Genomic DNA, 20512 nt, shown 5'->3' on the forward strand with positions numbered 1-20512 from the left:
AAGGGCGTATGCGTTTTTTCCTGAATATATTCAGGAAAAAACGCATACGCCCTTTTTGGCCAAGGGCATCATTGTCAACGTTTTGCTGCTTTTCATGTGCTTTAAAGGCGAGTCGAATCTACCTCCTGAAATCTGTTTCCTGCAATTCTGCCTTGCTTTCAAATCCTCTTCATTGCCTTCCCTCAATATATTTGTGGACGAGAGTTATCATTTATAACTCTGCAGGTTTGTGAATTGCAGTGGCCCTGAGCTCCATTTGTCAACTCGCATTTTTGGGAGCTGGCCGCAAAAGCGCAGGATTGCTTCAGGCCCTATTCTGGTTCCGGGAGGCAGGCTGAGCCTGTGCTTCATTCTTCTTCCTGATGGGGAAATAGAGTGACCTGTGCCTGTCCCAACACCTAGAGCTAGTCTCTCGTTGGTTCCCCGTCTTCCCGTTCATCCTCAGGACAAATTGCAACCTGTACGAAACAAACAGGAGGTTCCAGGTGCTGATTCTCCAAGTAGGGAGATTGTTAGTAAAGCGGCTGGAATGGCGAACCCGAGCACAAGGAGAGGAGAAATGAGGTGCGTTTTAGAAACCTTTCCCGATCACACGGTGTACCATCTTCTGGGTTTCCCAGGCATGTTTTCGATGTAGGAAGATGCCCTTGAACCTGGAGATTTGGGACCCATGGGGTGGGTACCACGCGGTATTACTTTAAACAGTCTGCGTTTGCTCACCCAACCTCACCAATCCTCTCAGCCCCAAGATTGTCCAGCCTTTTGTCTCATCCAGCTGTGGGTCTAGATATGGTCAATCCAGGTTGCATCAGAGCCTCCGAACGGATTTTGTAAGAATTTCTCTCTCTTTCACTGTCTTTGTTTTATGGCGTTCATTTTAAGTAATTTATTTTGATAATGGGGTTGAGCTGCTTTTCCCTGCTGTGTTTATGCCGCTTTACACCCTCTTGATTCAACTCCAGAGAGATATCAATACATAGGTTTTAAGATTCTTGCTAGTCAGATATATTCTTGTGCGGTGAATAGGGGGTGTTGAGTCCAGTTCACTGAGCAGGGAGGAGGTCTTGTCTGTTACATATTTGGCTTATGGAACGGTATGTGAGCTAATTTCAAACCCTTGTTTTATGCATCAGCCCACCTCACCTTTCCCGTTAAGCAGCCATAGTGTGTCTTCTAAATGTGTGACTCTGTTCTGTTTTGTAATTCAGTTCAAGTGTAGCGATTTCGACATGCCCTCTATAAGTGATATCTTAGGATAAGAGTCTTTTTCTGTGTGACTTATTTCACTTAGAATCCTCGTCCCTAAATCCACTCATCATGCTGCTACTAGCCTTATGACATTGATTTCATGGCTGAGTGATATTCCATTGTGCCTAAGTACCACAACTTCTTTATCCATTTTTCTCTTTCCTGGGATACTTAAGGTGTAGCTAAGTGGAGGTTATTGTACACAGAGCAGCCCTAAACTTTGGGGTGCCTGTGTCTTGTTGATTTTTAGTTTTCCCAATTTATACGCCCATGAGTGGAAGTGCCCTATGCTCTGTAAGCTGTGTTTATTACATGTTTCAGGACACACCGTACACTTCTCCAGAGTGGCTGTTGGCAATTGACATCCCACCCCTCAGCCTAGCAAGGCTCCCATGTCTCCATGGCCTGTCCTGCATTTCTGGTGTTTACTCTTTTTGCAGCGTGGCCCTTTTGACCGATGGCAAGCGAGACTTCTTTGTAGTGCTGATTTGCACTTCCGGCTTGCTTGGTTGGCCAAAAAGGGCGTATGCGTTTTTTCCTGAATATATTCAGCAAAAAACGCATACGCCCTTTTTGGCCAAGGGCATCATTGTCAACGTTTTGCCGCTTTTCATGTGCTTTAAAGGCGAGTCGAATCTACCTCCTGAAATCTGTTTCCTGCAATTCTGCCTTGCTTTCAAATCCTCTTCGTTGCCTTCCCTCAATATATTTGTGGACGAGAGTTATCATTTATAACTCTGCAGGTTTGTGAATTGCAGTGGCCCTGAGCTCCATTTGTCAACTCGCTTTTTTGGGAGCTGGCCGCAAAAGCGCAGGATTGCTTCAGGCCCTATTCTGGTTCCGGGGGGCAGGCTGAGCCTGTGCTTCATTCTTCTTCCTGATGGGGAAATAGAGTGACCTGTGCCTGTCCCAACACCTAGAGCTAGTCTCTCGTTGGTTCCCCCTCTTCCCGTTCATCCTCAGGACAAATTGCAACCTGTACGAAAGAAACAGGAGCTTCAAGGTGCTGATTCTCCAAGTAGGGAGATTGTTAGTAAAGCGGCTGGAATGGCGAACCCGAGCACAAGGAGAGGAGAAATGAGGTGCGTTTTAGAAACCTTTCCCGATCACACGGTGTACCATCTTCTGGGTTTCCCAGGCATGTTTTCGATGTAGGAAGATGCCCTTGAACCTGGAGATTTGGGACCCATGGGGTGGGTACCACGCGGTATTACTTTAAACGGTCTGCGTTTGCTCACCCAACCTCACCAATCCTCTCAGCCCCAAGATTGTCCAGCCTTTTGTCTCATCCAGCTGTGGGTCTAGATATGGTCAATCCAGGTTGTATCAGAGCCTCCGAACGGATTTTGTAAGAATTTCTCTCTCTTTCACTGTCTTTGTTTTATGGCGTTCATTTTAAGTAATTTATTTTGATAATGGGGTTGAGCTGCTTTTCCCTGCTGTGTTTATGCCGCTTTACACCCTCTTGATTCAACTCCAGAGAGATATCAATACATAGGTTTTAAGATTCTTGCTAGTCAGATATATTCTTGTGCGGTGAATAGGGGGTGTTGAGTCCAGTTCACTGAGCAGGGAGGAGGTCTTGTCTGTTACATATTTGGCTTATGGAACGGTATGTGAGCTAATTTCAAACCCTTGTTTTATGCATCAGCCCACCTCACCTTTCCCGTTAAGCAGCCATAGTGTGTCTTCTAAATGTGTGACTCTGTTCTGTTTTGTAATTCAGTTCAAGTGTAGCGATTTCGACATGCCCTCTATAAGTGATATCTTAGGATAAGAGTCTTTTTCTGTGTGACTTATTTCACTTAGAATCCTCGTCCCTAAATCCACTCATCATGCTGCTACTAGCCTTATGACATTGATTTCATGGCTGAGTGATATTCCATTGTGCCTAAGTACCACAACTTCTTTATCCATTTTTCTCTTTCCTGGGATACTTAAGGTGTAGCTAAGTGGAGGTTCTTGTACACAGAGCAGCCCTAAACTTTGGGGTGCCTGTGTCTTGTTGATTTTTAGTTTTCCCAATTTATACGCCCATGAGTGGAAGTGCCCTATGCTCTGTAAGCTGTGTTTATTACATGTTTCAGGACACACCGTACACTTCTCCAGAGTGGCTGTTGGCAATTGACATCCCACCCCTCAGCCTAGCAAGGCTCCCATGTCTCCATGGCCTGTCCTGCATTTCTGGTGTTTACTCTTTTCGCAGCGTGGCCCTTTTGACCGATGGCAAGCGAGACTTCTTTGTAGTGCTGATTTGCACTTCCGGCTTGCTTGGTTGGCCAAAAAGGGCGTATGCGTTTTTTCCTGAATATATTCAGCAAAAAACGCATACGCCCTTTTTGGCCAAGGGCATCATTGTCAACGTTTTGCTGCTTTTCATGTGCTTTAAAGGCGAGTCGAATCTACCTCCTGAAATCTGTTTCCTGCAATTCTGCCTTGCTTTCAAATCCTCTTCATTGCCTTCCCTCAATATATTTGTGGACGAGAGTTATCATTTATAACTCTGCAGGTTTGTGAATTGCAGTGGCCCTGAGCTCCATTTGTCAACTCGCATTTTTGGGAGCTGGCCGCAAAAGCGCAGGATTGCTTCAGGCCCTATTCTGGTTCCGGGAGGCAGGCTGAGCCTGTGCTTCATTCTTCTTCCTGATGGGGAAATAGAGTGACCTGTGCCTGTCCCAACACCTAGAGCTAGTCTCTCGTTGGTTCCCCGTCTTCCCGTTCATCCTCAGGACAAATTGCAACCTGTACGAAACAAACAGGAGGTTCCAGGTGCTGATTCTCCAAGTAGGGAGATTGTTAGTAAAGCGGCTGGAATGGCGAACCCGAGCACAAGGAGAGGAGAAATGAGGTGCGTTTTAGAAACCTTTCCCGATCACACGGTGTACCATCTTCTGGGTTTCCCAGGCATGTTTTCGATGTAGGAAGATGCCCTTGAACCTGGAGATTTGGGACCCATGGGGTGGGTACCACGCGGTATTACTTTAAACGGTCTGCGTTTGCTCACCCAACCTCACCAATCCTCTCAGCCCCAAGATTGTCCAGCCTTTTGTCTCATCCAGCTGTGGGTCTAGATATGGTCAATCCAGGTTGTATCAGAGCCTCCGAACGGATTTTGTAAGAATTTCTCTCTCTTTCACTGTCTTTGTTTTATGGCGTTCATTTTAAGTAATTTATTTTGATAATGGGGTTGAGCTGCTTTTCCCTGCTGTGTTTATGCCGCTTTACACCCTCTTGATTCAACTCCAGAGAGATATCAATACATAGGTTTTAAGATTCTTGCTAGTCAGATATATTCTTGTGCGGTGAATAGGGGGTGTTGAGTCCAGTTCACTGAGCAGGGAGGAGGTCTTGTCTGTTACATATTTGGCTTATGGAACGGTATGTGAGCTAATTTCAAACCCTTGTTTTATGCATCAGCCCACCTCACCTTTCCCGTTAAGCAGCCATAGTGTGTCTTCTAAATGTGTGACTCTGTTCTGTTTTGTAATTCAGTTCAAGTGTAGCGATTTCGACATGCCCTCTATAAGTGATATCTTAGGATAAGAGTCTTTTTCTGTGTGACTTATTTCACTTAGAATCCTCGTCCCTAAATCCACTCATCATGCTGCTACTAGCCTTATGACATTGATTTCATGGCTGAGTGATATTCCATTGTGCCTAAGTACCACAACTTCTTTATCCATTTTTCTCTTTCCTGGGATACTTAAGGTGTAGCTAAGTGGAGGTTCTTGTACACAGAGCAGCCCTAAACTTTGGGGTGCCTGTGTCTTGTTGATTTTTAGTTTTCCCAATTTATACGCCCATGAGTGGAAGTGCCCTATGCTCTGCAAGCTGTGTTTATTACATGTTTCAGGACACACCGTACACTTCTCCAGAGTGGCTGTTGGCAATTGACATCCCACCCCTCAGCCTAGCAAGGCTCCCATGTCTCCATGGCCTGTCCTGCATTTCTGGTGTTTACTCTTTTCGCAGCGTGGCCCTTTTGACCGATGGCAAGCGAGACTTCTTTGTAGTGCTGATTTGCACTTCCGGCTTGCTTGGTTGGCCAAAAAGGGCGTATGCGTTTTTTCCTGAATATATTCAGCAAAAAACGCATACGCCCTTTTTGGCCAAGGGCATCATTGTCAACGTTTTGCCGCTTTTCATGTGCTTTAAAGGCGAGTCGAATCTACCTCCTGAAATCTGTTTCCTGCAATTCTGCCTTGCTTTCAAATCCTCTTCGTTGCCTTCCCTCAATATATTTGTGGACGAGAGTTATCATTTATAACTCTGCAGGTTTGTGAATTGCAGTGGCCCTGAGCTCCATTTGTCAACTCGCTTTTTTGGGAGCTGGCCGCAAAAGCGCAGGATTGCTTCAGGCCCTATTCTGGTTCCGGGGGGCAGGCTGAGCCTGTGCTTCATTCTTCTTCCTGATGGGGAAATAGAGTGACCTGTGCCTGTCCCAACACCTAGAGCTAGTCTCTCGTTGGTTCCCCCTCTTCCCGTTCATCCTCAGGACAAATTGCAACCTGTACGAAAGAAACAGGAGCTTCAAGGTGCTGATTCTCCAAGTAGGGAGATTGTTAGTAAAGCGGCTGGAATGGCGAACCCGAGCACAAGGAGAGGAGAAATGAGGTGCGTTTTAGAAACCTTTCCCGATCACACGGTGTACCATCTTCTGGGTTTCCCAGGCATGTTTTCGATGTAGGAAGATGCCCTTGAACCTGGAGATTTGGGACCCATGGGGTGGGTACCACGCGGTATTACTTTAAACGGTCTGCGTTTGCTCACCCAACCTCACCAATCCTCTCAGCCCCAAGATTGTCCAGCCTTTTGTCTCATCCAGCTGTGGGTCTAGATATGGTCAATCCAGGTTGCATCAGAGCCTCCGAACGGATTTTGTAAGAATTTCTCTCTCTTTCACTGTCTTTGTTTTATGGCGTTCATTTTAAGTAATTTATTTTGATAATGGGGTTGAGCTGCTTTTCCCTGCTGTGTTTATGCCGCTTTACACCCTCTTGATTCAACTCCAGAGAGATATCAATACATAGGTTTTAAGATTCTTGATAGTCAGATATATTCTTGTGCGGTGAATAGGGGGTGTTGAGTCCAGTTCACTGAGCAGGGAGGAGGTCTTGTCTGTTACATATTTGGCTTATGGAACGGTATGTGAGCTAATTTCAAACCCTTGTTTTATGCATCAGCCCACCTCACCTTTCCCGTTAAGCAGCCATAGTGTGTCTTCTAAATGTGTGACTCTGTTCTGTTTTGTAATTCAGTTCAAGTGTAGCGATTTCGACATGCCCTCTATAAGTGATATCTTAGGATAAGAGTCTTTTTCTGTGTGACTTATTTCACTTAGAATCCTCGTCCCTAAATCCACTCATCATGCTGCTACTAGCCTTATGACATTGATTTCATGGCTGAGTGATATTCCATTGTGCCTAAGTACCACAACTTCTTTATCCATTTTTCTCTTTCCTGGGATACTTAAGGTGTAGCTAAGTGGAGGTTATTGTACACAGAGCAGCCCTAAACTTTGGGGTGCCTGTGTCTTGTTGATTTTTAGTTTTCCCAATTTATACGCCCATGAGTGGAAGTGCCCTATGCTCTGTAAGCTGTGTTTATTACATGTTTCAGGACACACCGTACACTTCTCCAGAGTGGCTGTTGGCAATTGACATCCCACCCCTCAGCCTAGCAAGGCTCCCATGTCTCCATGGCCTGTCCTGCATTTCTGGTGTTTACTCTTTTCGCAGCGTGGCCCTTTTGACCGATGGCAAGCGAGACTTCTTTGTAGTGCTGATTTGCACTTCCGGCTTGCTTGGTTGGCCAAAAAGGGCGTATGCGTTTTTTCCTGAATATATTCAGGAAAAAACGCATACGCCCTTTTTGGCCAAGGGCATCATTGTCAACGTTTTGCTGCTTTTCATGTGCTTTAAAGGCGAGTCGAATCTACCTCCTGAAATCTGTTTCCTGCAATTCTGCCTTGCTTTCAAATCCTCTTCATTGCCTTCCCTCAATATATTTGTGGACGAGAGTTATCATTTATAACTCTGCAGGTTTGTGAATTGCAGTGGCCCTGAGCTCCATTTGTCAACTCGCATTTTTGGGAGCTGGCCGCAAAAGCGCAGGAGTGCTTCAGGCCCTATTCTGGTTCCGGGAGGCAGGCTGAGCCTGTGCTTCATTCTTCTTCCTGATGGGGAAATAGAGTGACCTGTGCCTGTCCCAACACCTAGAGCTAGTCTCTCGTTGGTTCCCCGTCTTCCCGTTCATCCTCAGGACAAATTGCAACCTGTACGAAACAAACAGGAGGTTCCAGGTGCTGATTCTCCAAGTAGGGAGATTGTTAGTAAAGCGGCTGGAATGGCGAACCCGAGCACAAGGAGAGGAGAAATGAGGTGCGTTTTAGAAACCTTTCCCGATCACACGGTGTACCATCTTCTGGGTTTCCCAGGCATGTTTTCGATGTAGGAAGATGCCCTTGAACCTGGAGATTTGGGACCCATGGGGTGGGTACCACGCGGTATTACTTTAAACGGTCTGCGTTTGCTCACCCAACCTCACCAATCCTCTCAGCCCCAAGATTGTCCAGCCTTTTGTCTCATCCAGCTGTGGGTCTAGATATGGTCAATCCAGGTTGCATCAGAGCCTCCGAACGGATTTTGTAAGAATTTCTCTCTCTTTCACTGTCTTTGTTTTATGGCGTTCATTTTAAGTAATTTATTTTGATAATGGGGTTGAGCTGCTTTTCCCTGCTGTGTTTATGCCGCTTTACACCCTCTTGATTCAACTCCAGAGAGATATCAATACATAGGTTTTAAGATTCTTGATAGTCAGATATATTCTTGTGCGGTGAATAGGGGGTGTTGAGTCCAGTTCACTGAGCAGGGAGGAGGTCTTGTCTGTTACATATTTGGCTTATGGAACGGTATGTGAGCTAATTTCAAACCCTTGTTTTATGCATCAGCCCACCTCACCTTTCCCGTTAAGCAGCCATAGTGTGTCTTCTAAATGTGTGACTCTGTTCTGTTTTGTAATTCAGTTCAAGTGTAGCGATTTCGACATGCCCTCTATAAGTGATATCTTAGGATAAGAGTCTTTTTCTGTGTGACTTATTTCACTTAGAATCCTCGTCCCTAAATCCACTCATCATGCTGCTACTAGCCTTATGACATTGATTTCATGGCTGAGTGATATTCCATTGTGCCTAAGTACCACAACTTCTTTATCCATTTTTCTCTTTCCTGGGATACTTAAGGTGTAGCTAAGTGGAGGTTATTGTACACAGAGCAGCCCTAAACTTTGGGGTGCCTGTGTCTTGTTGATTTTTAGTTTTCCCAATTTATACGCCCATGAGTGGAAGTGCCCTATGCTCTGTAAGCTGTGTTTATTACATGTTTCAGGACACACCGTACACTTCTCCAGAGTGGCTGTTGGCAATTGACATCCCACCCCTCAGCCTAGCAAGGCTCCCATGTCTCCATGGCCTGTCCTGCATTTCTGGTGTTTACTCTTTTCGCAGCGTGGCCCTTTTGACCGATGGCAAGCGAGACTTCTTTGTAGTGCTGATTTGCACTTCCGGCTTGCTTGGTTGGCCAAAAAGGGCGTATGCGTTTTTTCCTGAATATATTCAGGAAAAAACGCATACGCCCTTTTTGGCCAAGGGCATCATTGTCAACGTTTTGCTGCTTTTCATGTGCTTTAAAGGCGAGTCGAATCTACCTCCTGAAATCTGTTTCCTGCAATTCTGCCTTGCTTTCAAATCCTCTTCATTGCCTTCCCTCAATATATTTGTGGACGAGAGTTATCATTTATAACTCTGCAGGTTTGTGAATTGCAGTGGCCCTGAGCTCCATTTGTCAACTCGCATTTTTGGGAGCTGGCCGCAAAAGCGCAGGATTGCTTCAGGCCCTATTCTGGTTCCGGGAGGCAGGCTGAGCCTGTGCTTCATTCTTCTTCCTGATGGGGAAATAGAGTGACCTGTGCCTGTCCCAACACCTAGAGCTAGTCTCTCGTTGGTTCCCCGTCTTCCCGTTCATCCTCAGGACAAATTGCAACCTGTACGAAACAAACAGGAGGTTCCAGGTGCTGATTCTCCAAGTAGGGAGATTGTTAGTAAAGCGGCTGGAATGGCGAACCCGAGCACAAGGAGAGGAGAAATGAGGTGCGTTTTAGAAACCTTTCCCGATCACACGGTGTACCATCTTCTGGGTTTCCCAGGCATGTTTTCGATGTAGGAAGATGCCCTTGAACCTGGAGATTTGGGACCCATGGGGTGGGTACCACGCGGTATTACTTTAAACAGTCTGCGTTTGCTCACCCAACCTCACCAATCCTCTCAGCCCCAAGATTGTCCAGCCTTTTGTCTCATCCAGCTGTGGGTCTAGATATGGTCAATCCAGGTTGCATCAGAGCCTCCGAACGGATTTTGTAAGAATTTCTCTCTCTTTCACTGTCTTTGTTTTATGGCGTTCATTTTAAGTAATTTATTTTGATAATGGGGTTGAGCTGCTTTTCCCTGCTGTGTTTATGCCGCTTTACACCCTCTTGATTCAACTCCAGAGAGATATCAATACATAGGTTTTAAGATTCTTGCTAGTCAGATATATTCTTGTGCGGTGAATAGGGGGTGTTGAGTCCAGTTCACTGAGCAGGGAGGAGGTCTTGTCTGTTACATATTTGGCTTATGGAACGGTATGTGAGCTAATTTCAAACCCTTGTTTTATGCATCAGCCCATCTCACCTTTCCCGTTAAGCAGCCATAGTGTGTCTTCTAAATGTGTGACTCTGTTCTGTTTTGTAATTCAGTTCAAGTGTAGCGATTTCGACATGCCCTCTATAAGTGATATCTTAGGATAAGAGTCTTTTTCTGTGTGACTTATTTCACTTAGAATCCTCGTCCCTAAATCCACTCATCATGCTGCTACTAGCCTTATGACATTGATTTCATGGCTGAGTGATATTCCATTGTGCCTAAGTACCACAACTTCTTTATCCATTTTTCTCTTTCCTGGGATACTTAAGGTGTAGCTAAGTGGAGGTTATTGTACACAGAGCAGCCCTAAACTTTGGGGTGCCTGTGTCTTGTTGATTTTTAGTTTTCCCAATTTATACGCCCATGAGTGGAAGTGCCCTATGCTCTGTAAGCTGTGTTTATTACATGTTTCAGGACACACCGTACACTTCTCCAGAGTGGCTGTTGGCAATTGACATCCCACCCCTCAGCCTAGCAAGGCTCCCATGTCTCCATGGCCTGTCCTGCATTTCTGGTGTTTACTCTTTTTGCAGCGTGGCCCTTTTGACCGATGGCAAGCGAGACTTCTTTGTAGTGCTGATTTGCACTTCCGGCTTGCTTGGTTGGCCAAAAAGGGCGTATGCGTTTTTTCCTGAATATATTCAGCAAAAAACGCATACGCCCTTTTTGGCCAAGGGCATCATTGTCAACGTTTTGCCGCTTTTCATGTGCTTTAAAGGCGAGTCGAATCTACCTCCTGAAATCTGTTTCCTGCAATTCTGCCTTGCTTTCAAATCCTCTTCGTTGCCTTCCCTCAATATATTTGTGGACGAGAGTTATCATTTATAACTCTGCAGGTTTGTGAATTGCAGTGGCCCTGAGCTCCATTTGTCAACTCGCTTTTTTGGGAGCTGGCCGCAAAAGCGCAGGATTGCTTCAGGCCCTATTCTGGTTCCGGGGGGCAGGCTGAGCCTGTGCTTCATTCTTCTTCCTGATGGGGAAATAGAGTGACCTGTGCCTGTCCCAACACCTAGAGCTAGTCTCTCGTTGGTTCCCCCTCTTCCCGTTCATCCTCAGGACAAATTGCAACCTGTACGAAAGAAACAGGAGCTTCAAGGTGCTGATTCTCCAAGTAGGGAGATTGTTAGTAAAGCGGCTGGAATGGCGAACCCGAGCACAAGGAGAGGAGAAATGAGGTGCGTTTTAGAAACCTTTCCCGATCACACGGTGTACCATCTTCTGGGTTTCCCAGGCATGTTTTCGATGTAGGAAGATGCCCTTGAACCTGGAGATTTGGGACCCATGGGGTGGGTACCACGCGGTATTACTTTAAACGGTCTGCGTTTGCTCACCCAACCTCACCAATCCTCTCAGCCCCAAGATTGTCCAGCCTTTTGTCTCATCCAGCTGTGGGTCTAGATATGGTCAATCCAGGTTGCATCAGAGCCTCCGAACGGATTTTGTAAGAATTTCTCTCTCTTTCACTGTCTTTGTTTTATGGCGTTCATTTTAAGTAATTTATTTTGATAATGGGGTTGAGCTGCTTTTCCCTGCTGTGTTTATGCCGCTTTACACCCTCTTGATTCAACTCCAGAGAGATATCAATACATAGGTTTTAAGATTCTTGCTAGTCAGATATATTCTTGTGCGGTGAATAGGGGGTGTTGAGTCCAGTTCACTGAGCAGGGAGGAGGTCTTGTCTGTTACATATTTGGCTTATGGAACGGTATGTGAGCTAATTTCAAACCCTTGTTTTATGCATCAGCCCACCTCACCTTTCCCGTTAAGCAGCCATAGTGTGTCTTCTAAATGTGTGACTCTGTTCTGTTTTGTAATTCAGTTCAAGTGTAGCGATTTCGACATGCCCTCTATAAGTGATATCTTAGGATAAGAGTCTTTTTCTGTGTGACTTATTTCACTTAGAATCCTCGTCCCTAAATCCACTCATCATGCTGCTACTAGCCTTATGACATTGATTTCATGGCTGAGTGATATTCCATTGTGCCTAAGTACCACAACTTCTTTATCCATTTTTCTCTTTCCTGGGATACTTAAGGTGTAGCTAAGTGGAGGTTCTTGTACACAGAGCAGCCCTAAACTTTGGGGTGCCTGTGTCTTGTTGATTTTTAGTTTTCCCAATTTATACGCCCATGAGTGGAAGTGCCCTATGCTCTGTAAGCTGTGTTTATTACATGTTTCAGGACACACCGTACACTTCTCCAGAGTGGCTGTTGGCAATTGACATCCCACCCCTCAGCCTAGCAAGGCTCCCATGTCTCCATGGCCTGTCCTGCATTTCTGGTGTTTACTCTTTTCGCAGCGTGGCCCTTTTGACCGATGGCAAGCGAGACTTCTTTGTAGTGCTGATTTGCACTTCCGGCTTGCTTGGTTGGCCAAAAAGGGCGTATGCGTTTTTTCCTGAATATATTCAGGAAAAAACGCATACGCCCTTTTTGGCCAAGGGCATCATTGTCAACGTTTTGCTGCTTTTCATGTGCTTTAAAGGCGAGTCGAATCTACCTCCTGAAATCTGTTTCCTGCAATTCTGCCTTGCTTTCAAATCCTCTTCATTGCCTTCCCTCAATATATTTGTGGACGAGAGTTATCATTTATAACTCTGCAGGTTTGTGAATTGCAGTGGCCCTGAGCTCCATTTGTCAACTCGCATTTTTGGGAGCTGGCCGCAAAAGCGCAGGATTGCTTCAGGCCCTATTCTGGTTCCGGGAGGCAGGCTGAGCCTGTGCTTCATTCTTCTTCCTGATGGGGAAATAGAGTGACCTGTGCCTGTCCCAACACCTAGAGCTAGTCTCTCGTTGGTTCCCCGTCTTCCCGTTCATCCTCAGGACAAATTGCAACCTGTACGAAACAAACAGGAGGTTCCAGGTGCTGATTCTCCAAGTAGGGAGATTGTTAGTAAAGCGGCTGGAATGGCGAACCCGAGCACAAGGAGAGGAGAAATGAGGTGCGTTTTAGAAACCTTTCCCGATCACACGGTGTACCATCTTCTGGGTTTCCCAGGCATGTTTTCGATGTAGGAAGATGCCCTTGAACCTGGAGATTTGGGACCCATGGGGTGGGTACCACGCGGTATTACTTTAAACAGTCTGCGTTTGCTCACCCAACCTCACCAATCCTCTCAGCCCCAAGATTGTCCAGCCTTTTGTCTCATCCAGCTGTGGGTCTAGATATGGTCAATCCAGGTTGCATCAGAGCCTCCGAACGGATTTTGTAAGAATTTCTCTCTCTTTCACTGTCTTTGTTTTATGGCGTTCATTTTAAGTAATTTATTTTGATAATGGGGTTGAGCTGCTTTTCCCTGCTGTGTTTATGCCGCTTTACACCCTCTTGATTCAACTCCAGAGAGATATCAATACATAGGTTTTAAGATTCTTGCTAGTCAGATATATTCTTGTGCGGTGAATAGGGGGTGTTGAGTCCAGTTCACTGAGCAGGGAGGAGGTCTTGTCTGTTACATATTTGGCTTATGGAACGGTATGTGAGCTAATTTCAAACCCTTGTTTTATGCATCAGCCCATCTCACCTTTCCCGTTAAGCAGCCATAGTGTGTCTTCTAAATGTGTGACTCTGTTCTGTTTTGTAATTCAGTTCAAGTGTAGCGATTTCGACATGCCCTCTATAAGTGATATCTTAGGATAAGAGTCTTTTTCTGTGTGACTTATTTCACTTAGAATCCTCGTCCCTAAATCCACTCATCATGCTGCTACTAGCCTTATGACATTGATTTCATGGCTGAGTGATATTCCATTGTGCCTAAGTACCACAACTTCTTTATCCATTTTTCTCTTTCCTGGGATACTTAAGGTGTAGCTAAGTGGAGGTTATTGTACACAGAGCAGCCCTAAACTTTGGGGTGCCTGTGTCTTGTTGATTTTTAGTTTTCCCAATTTATACGCCCATGAGTGGAAGTGCCCTATGCTCTGTAAGCTGTGTTTATTACATGTTTCAGGACACACCGTACACTTCTCCAGAGTGGCTGTTGGCAATTGACATCCCACCCCTCAGCCTAGCAAGGCTCCCATGTCTCCATGGCCTGTCCTGCATTTCTGGTGTTTACTCTTTTTGCAGCGTGGCCCTTTTGACCGATGGCAAGCGAGACTTCTTTGTAGTGCTGATTTGCACTTCCGGCTTGCTTGGTTGGCCAAAAAGGGCGTATGCGTTTTTTCCTGAATATATTCAGCAAAAAACGCATACGCCCTTTTTGGCCAAGGGCATCATTGTCAACGTTTTGCCGCTTTTCATGTGCTTTAAAGGCGAGTCGAATCTACCTCCTGAAATCTGTTTCCTGCAATTCTGCCTTGCTTTCAAATCCTCTTCGTTGCCTTCCCTCAATATATTTGTGGACGAGAGTTATCATTTATAACTCTGCAGGTTTGTGAATTGCAGTGGCCCTGAGCTCCATTTGTCAACTCGCTTTTTTGGGAGCTGGCCGCAAAAGCGCAGGATTGCTTCAGGCCCTATTCTGGTTCCGGGGGGCAGGCTGAGCCTGTGCTTCATTCTTCTTCCTGATGGGGAAATAGAGTGACCTGTGCCTGTCCCAACACCTAGAGCTAGTCTCTCGTTGGTTCCCCCTCTTCCCGTTCATCCTCAGGACAAATTGCAACCTGTACGAAAGAAACAGGAGCTTCAAGGTGCTGATTCTCCAAGTAGGGAGATTGTTAGTAAAGCGGCTGGAATGGCGAACCCGAGCACAAGGAGAGGAGAAATGAGGTGCGTTTTAGAAACCTTTCCCGATCACACGGTGTACCATCTTCTGGGTTTCCCAGGCATGTTTTCGATGTAGGAAGATGCCCTTGAACCTGGAGATTTGGGACCCATGGGGTGGGTACCACGCGGTATTACTTTAAACGGTCTGCGTTTGCTCACCCAACCTCACCAATCCTCTCAGCCCCAAGATTGTCCAGCCTTTTGTCTCATCCAGCTGTGGGTCTAGATATGGTCAATCCAGGTTGTATCAGAGCCTCCGAACGGATTTTGTAAGAATTTCTCTCTCTTTCACTGTCTTTGTTTTATGGCGTTCATTTTAAGTAATTTATTTTGATAATGGGGTTGAGCTGCTTTTCCCTGCTGTGTTTATGCCGCTTTACACCCTCTTGATTCAACTCCAGAGAGATATCAATACATAGGTTTTAAGATTCTTGCTAGTCAGATATATTCTTGTGCGGTGAATAGGGGGTGTTGAGTCCAGTTCACTGAGCAGGGAGGAGGTCTTGTCTGTTACATATTTGGCTTATGGAACGGTATGTGAGCTAATTTCAAACCCTTGTTTTATGCATCACCCCACCTCACCTTTCCCGTTAAGCAGCCATAGTGTGTCTTCTAAATGTGTGACTCTGTTCTGTTTTGTAATTCAGTTCAAGTGTAGCGATTTCGACATGCCCTCTATAAGTGATATCTTAGGATAAGAGTCTTTTTCTGTGTGACTTATTTCACTTAGAATCCTCGTCCCTAAATCCACTCATCATGCTGCTACTAGCCTTATGACATTGATTTCATGGCTGAGTGATATTCCATTGTGCCTAAGTACCACAACTTCTTTATCCATTTTTCTCTTTCCTGGGATACTTAAGGTGTAGCTAAGTGGAGGTTCTTGTACACAGAGCAGCCCTAAACTTTGGGGTGCCTGTGTCTTGTTGATTTTTAGTTTTCCCAATTTATACGCCCATGAGTGGAAGTGCCCTATGCTCTGTAAGCTGTGTTTATTACATGTTTCAGGACACACCGTACACTTCTCCAGAGTGGCTGTTGGCAATTGACATCCCACCCCTCAGCCTAGCAAGGCTCCCATGTCTCCATGGCCTGTCCTGCATTTCTGGTGTTTACTCTTTTCGCAGCGTGGCCCTTTTGACCGATGGCAAGCGAGACTTCTTTTTAGTGCTGATTTGCACTTCCGGCTTGCTTGGTTGGCCAAAAAGGGCGTATGCGTTTTTTCCTGAATATATTCAGCAAAAAACGCATACGCCCTTTTTGGCCAAGGGCATCATTGTCAACGTTTTGCTGCTTTTCATGTGCTTTAAAGGCGAGTCGAATCTACCTCCTGAAATCTGTTTCCTGCAATTCTGCCTTGCTTTCAAATCCTCTTCATTGCCTTCCCTCAATATATTTGTGGACGAGAGTTATCATTTATAACTCTGCAGGTTTGTGAATTGCAGTGGCCCTGAGCTCCATTTGTCAACTCGCATTTTTGGGAGCTGGCCGCAAAAGCGCAGGATTGCTTCAGGCCCTATTCTGGTTCCGGGAGGCAGGCTGAGCCTGTGCTTCATTCTTCTTCCTGATGGGGAAATAGAGTGACCTGTGCCTGTCCCAACACCTAGAGCTAGTCTCTCGTTGGTTCCCCGTCTTCCCGTTCATCCTCAGGACAAATTGCAACCTGTACGAAACAAACAGGAGGTTCCAGGTGCTGATTCTCCAAGTAGGGAGATTGTTAGTAAAGCGGCTGGAATGGCGAACCCGAGCACAAGGAGAGGAGAAATGAGGTGCGTTTTAGAAACCTTTCCCGATCACACGGTGTACCATCTTCTGGGTTTCCCAGGCATGTTTTCGATGTAGGAAGATGCCCTTGAACCTGGAGATTTGGGACCCATGGGGTGGGTACCACGCGGTATTACTTTAAACAGTCTGCGTTTGCTCACCCAACCTCACCAATCCTCTCAGCCCCAAGATTGTCCAGCCTTTTGTCTCATCCAGCTGTGGGTCTAGATATGGTCAATCCAGGTTGCATCAGAGCCTCCGAACGGATTTTGTAAGAATTTCTCTCTCTTTCACTGTCTTTGTTTTATGGCGTTCATTTTAAGTAATTTATTTTGATAATGGGGTTGAGCTGCTTTTCCCTGCTGTGTTTATGCCGCTTTACACCCTCTTGATTCAACTCCAGAGAGATATCAATACATAGGTTTTAAGATTCTTGCTAGTCAGATATATTCTTGTGCGGTGAATAGGGGGTGTTGAGTCCAGTTCACTGAGCAGGGAGGAGGTCTTGTCTGTTACATATTTGGCTTATGGAACGGTATGTGAGCTAATTTCAAACCCTTGTTTTATGCATCAGCCCACCTCACCTTTCCCGTTAAGCAGCCATAGTGTGTCTTCTAAATGTGTGACTCTGTTCTGTTTTGTAATTCAGTTCAAGTGTAGCGATTTCGACATGCCCTCTATAAGTGATATCTTAGGATAAGAGTCTTTTTCTGTGTGACTTATTTCACTTAGAATCCTCGTCCCTAAATCCACTCATCATGCTGCTACTAGCCTTATGACATTGATTTCATGGCTGAGTGATATTCCATTGTGCCTAAGTACCACAACTTCTTTATCCATTTTTCTCTTTCCTGGGATACTTAAGGTGTAGCTAAGTGGAGGTTCTTGTACACAGAGCAGCCCTAAACTTTGGGGTGCCTGTGTCTTGTTGATTTTTAGTTTTCCCAATTTATACGCCCATGAGTGGAAGTGCCCTATGCTCTGTAAGCTGTGTTTATTACATGTTTCAGGACACACCGTACACTTCTCCAGAGTGGCTGTTGGCAATTGACATCCCACCCTTCAGCCTAGCAAGGCTCCCATGTCTCCATGGCCTGTCCTGCATTTCTGGTGTTTACTCTTTTTGCAGCGTGGCCCTTTTGACCGATGGCAAGCGAGACTTCTTTGTAGTGCTGATTTGCACTTCCGGCTTGCTTGGTTGGCCAAAAAGGGCGTATGCGTTTTTTCCTGAATATATTCAGCAAAAAACGCATACGCCCTTTTTGGCCAAGGGCATCATTGTCAACGTTTTGCCGCTTTTCATGTGCTTTAAAGGCGAGTCGAATCTACCTCCTGAAATCTGTTTCCTGCAATTCTGCCTTGCTTTCAAATCCTCTTCGTTGCCTTCCCTCAATATATTTGTGGACGAGAGTTATCATTTATAACTCTGCAGGTTTGTGAATTGCAGTGGCCCTGAGCTTCATTTGTCAACTCGCTTTTTTGGGAGCTGGCCGCAAAAGCGCAGGATTGCTTCAGGCCCTATTCTGGTTCCGGGGGGCAGGCTGAGCCTGTGCTTCATTCTTCTTCCTGATGGGGAAATAGAGTGACCTGTGCCTGTCCCAACACCTAGAGCTAGTCTCTCGTTGGTTCCCCCTCTTCCCGTTCATCCTCAGGACAAATTGCAACCTGTACGAAAGAAACAGGAGCTTCAAGGTGCTGATTCTCCAAGTAGGGAGATTGTTAGTAAAGCGGCTGGAATGGCGAACCCGAGCACAAGGAGAGGAGAAATGAGGTGCGTTTTAGAAACCTTTCCCGATCACACGGTGTACCATCTTCTGGGTTTCCCAGGCATGTTTTCGATGTAGGAAGATGCCCTTGAACCTGGAGATTTGGGACCCATGGGGTGGGTACCACGCGGTATTACTTTAAACGGTCTGCGTTTGCTCACCCAACCTCACCAATCCTCTCAGCCCCAAGATTGTCCAGCCTTTTGTCTCATCCAGCTGTGGGTCTAGATATGGTCAATCCAGGTTGTATCAGAGCCTCCGAACGGATTTTGTAAGAATTTCTCTCTCTTTCACTGTCTTTGTTTTATGGCGTTCATTTTAAGTAATTTATTTTGATAATGGGGTTGAGCTGCTTTTCCCTGCTGTGTTTATGCCGCTTTACACCCTCTTGATTCAACTCCAGAGAGATATCAATACATAGGTTTTAAGATTCTTGCTAGTCAGATATATTCTTGTGCGGTGAATAGGGGGTGTTGAGTCCAGTTCACTGAGCAGGGAGGAGGTCTTGTCTGTTACATATTTGGCTTATGGAACGGTATGTGAGCTAATTTCAAACCCTTGTTTTATGCATCACCCCACCTCACCTTTCCCGTTAAGCAGCCATAGTGTGTCTTCTAAATGTGTGACTCTGTTCTGTTTTGTAATTCAGTTCAAGTGTAGCGATTTCGACATGCCCTCTATAAGTGATATCTTAGGATAAGAGTCTTTTTCTGTGTGACTTATTTCACTTAGAATCCTCGTCCCTAAATCCACTCATCATGCTGCTACTAGCCTTATGACATTGATTTCATGGCTGAGTGATATTCCATTGTGCCTAAGTACCACAACTTCTTTATCCATTTTTCTCTTTCCTGGGATACTTAAGGTGTAGCTAAGTGGAGGTTATTGTACACAGAGCAGCCCTAAACTTTGGGGTGCCTGTGTCTTGTTGATTTTTAGTTTTCCCAATTTATACGCCCATGAGTGGAAGTGCCCTATGCTCTGTAAGCTGTGTTTATTACATGTTTCAGGACACACCGTACACTTCTCCAGAGTGGCTGTTGGCAATTGACATCCCACCCCGAAGCCTAGCAAGGCTCCCATGTCTCCATGGCCTGTCCTGCATTTCTGGTGTTTACTCTTTTCGCAGCGTGGCCCTTTTGACCGATGGCAAGCGAGACTTCTTTGTAGTGCTGATTTGCACTTCCGGCTTGCTTGGTTGGCCAAAAAGGGCGTATGCGTTTTTTCCTGAATATATTCAGCAAAAAACGCATACGCCCTTTTTGGCCAAGGGCATCATTGTCAACGTTTTGCTGCTTTTCATGTGCTTTAAAGGCGAGTCGAATCTACCTCCTGAAATCTGTTTCCTGCAATTCTGCCTTGCTTTCAAATCCTCTTCATTGCCTTCCCTCAATATATTTGTGGACGAGAGTTATCATTTATAACTCTGCAGGTTTGTGAATTGCAGTGGCCCTGAGCTCCATTTGTCAACTCGCATTTTTGGGAGCTGGCCGCAAAAGCGCAGGATTGCTTCAGGCCCTATTCTGGTTCCGGGAGGCAGGCTGAGCCTGTGCTTCATTCTTCTTCCTGATGGGGAAATAGAGTGACCTGTGCCTGTCCCAACACCTAGAGCTAGTCTCTCGTTGGTTCCCCGTCTTCCCGTTCATCCTCAGGACAAATTGCAACCTGTACGAAACAAACAGGAGGTTCCAGGTGCTGATTCTCCAAGTAGGGAGATTGTTAGTAAAGCGGCTGGAATGGCGAACCCGAGCACAAGGAGAGGAGAAATGAGGTGCGTTTTAGAAACCTTTCCCGATCACACGGTGTACCATCTTCTGGGTTTCCCAGGCATGTTTTCGATGTAGGAAGATGCCCTTGAACCTGGAGATTTGGGACCCATGGGGTGGGTACCACGCGGTATTACTTTAAACAGTCTGCGTTTGCTCACCCAACCTCACCAATCCTCTCAGCCCCAAGATTGTCCAGCCTTTTGTCTCATCCAGCTGTGGGTCTAGATATGGTCAATCCAGGTTGCATCAGAGCCTCCGAACGGATTTTGTAAGAATTTCTCTCTCTTTCACTGTCTTTGTTTTATGGCGTTCATTTTAAGTAATTTATTTTGATAATGGGGTTGAGCTGCTTTTCCCTGCTGTGTTTATGCCGCTTTACACCCTCTTGATTCAACTCCAGAGAGATATCAATACATAGGTTTTAAGATTCTTGCTAGTCAGATATATTCTTGTGCGGTGAATAGGGGGTGTTGAGTCCAGTTCACTGAGCAGGGAGGAGGTCTTGTCTGTTACATATTTGGCTT

Source organism: Eubalaena glacialis, chromosome 1, assembly GCF_028564815.1.
Source record: "Eubalaena glacialis isolate mEubGla1 chromosome 1, mEubGla1.1.hap2.+ XY, whole genome shotgun sequence".
Classification (NCBI taxonomy): Eukaryota; Metazoa; Chordata; class Mammalia; order Artiodactyla; family Balaenidae; genus Eubalaena; species Eubalaena glacialis.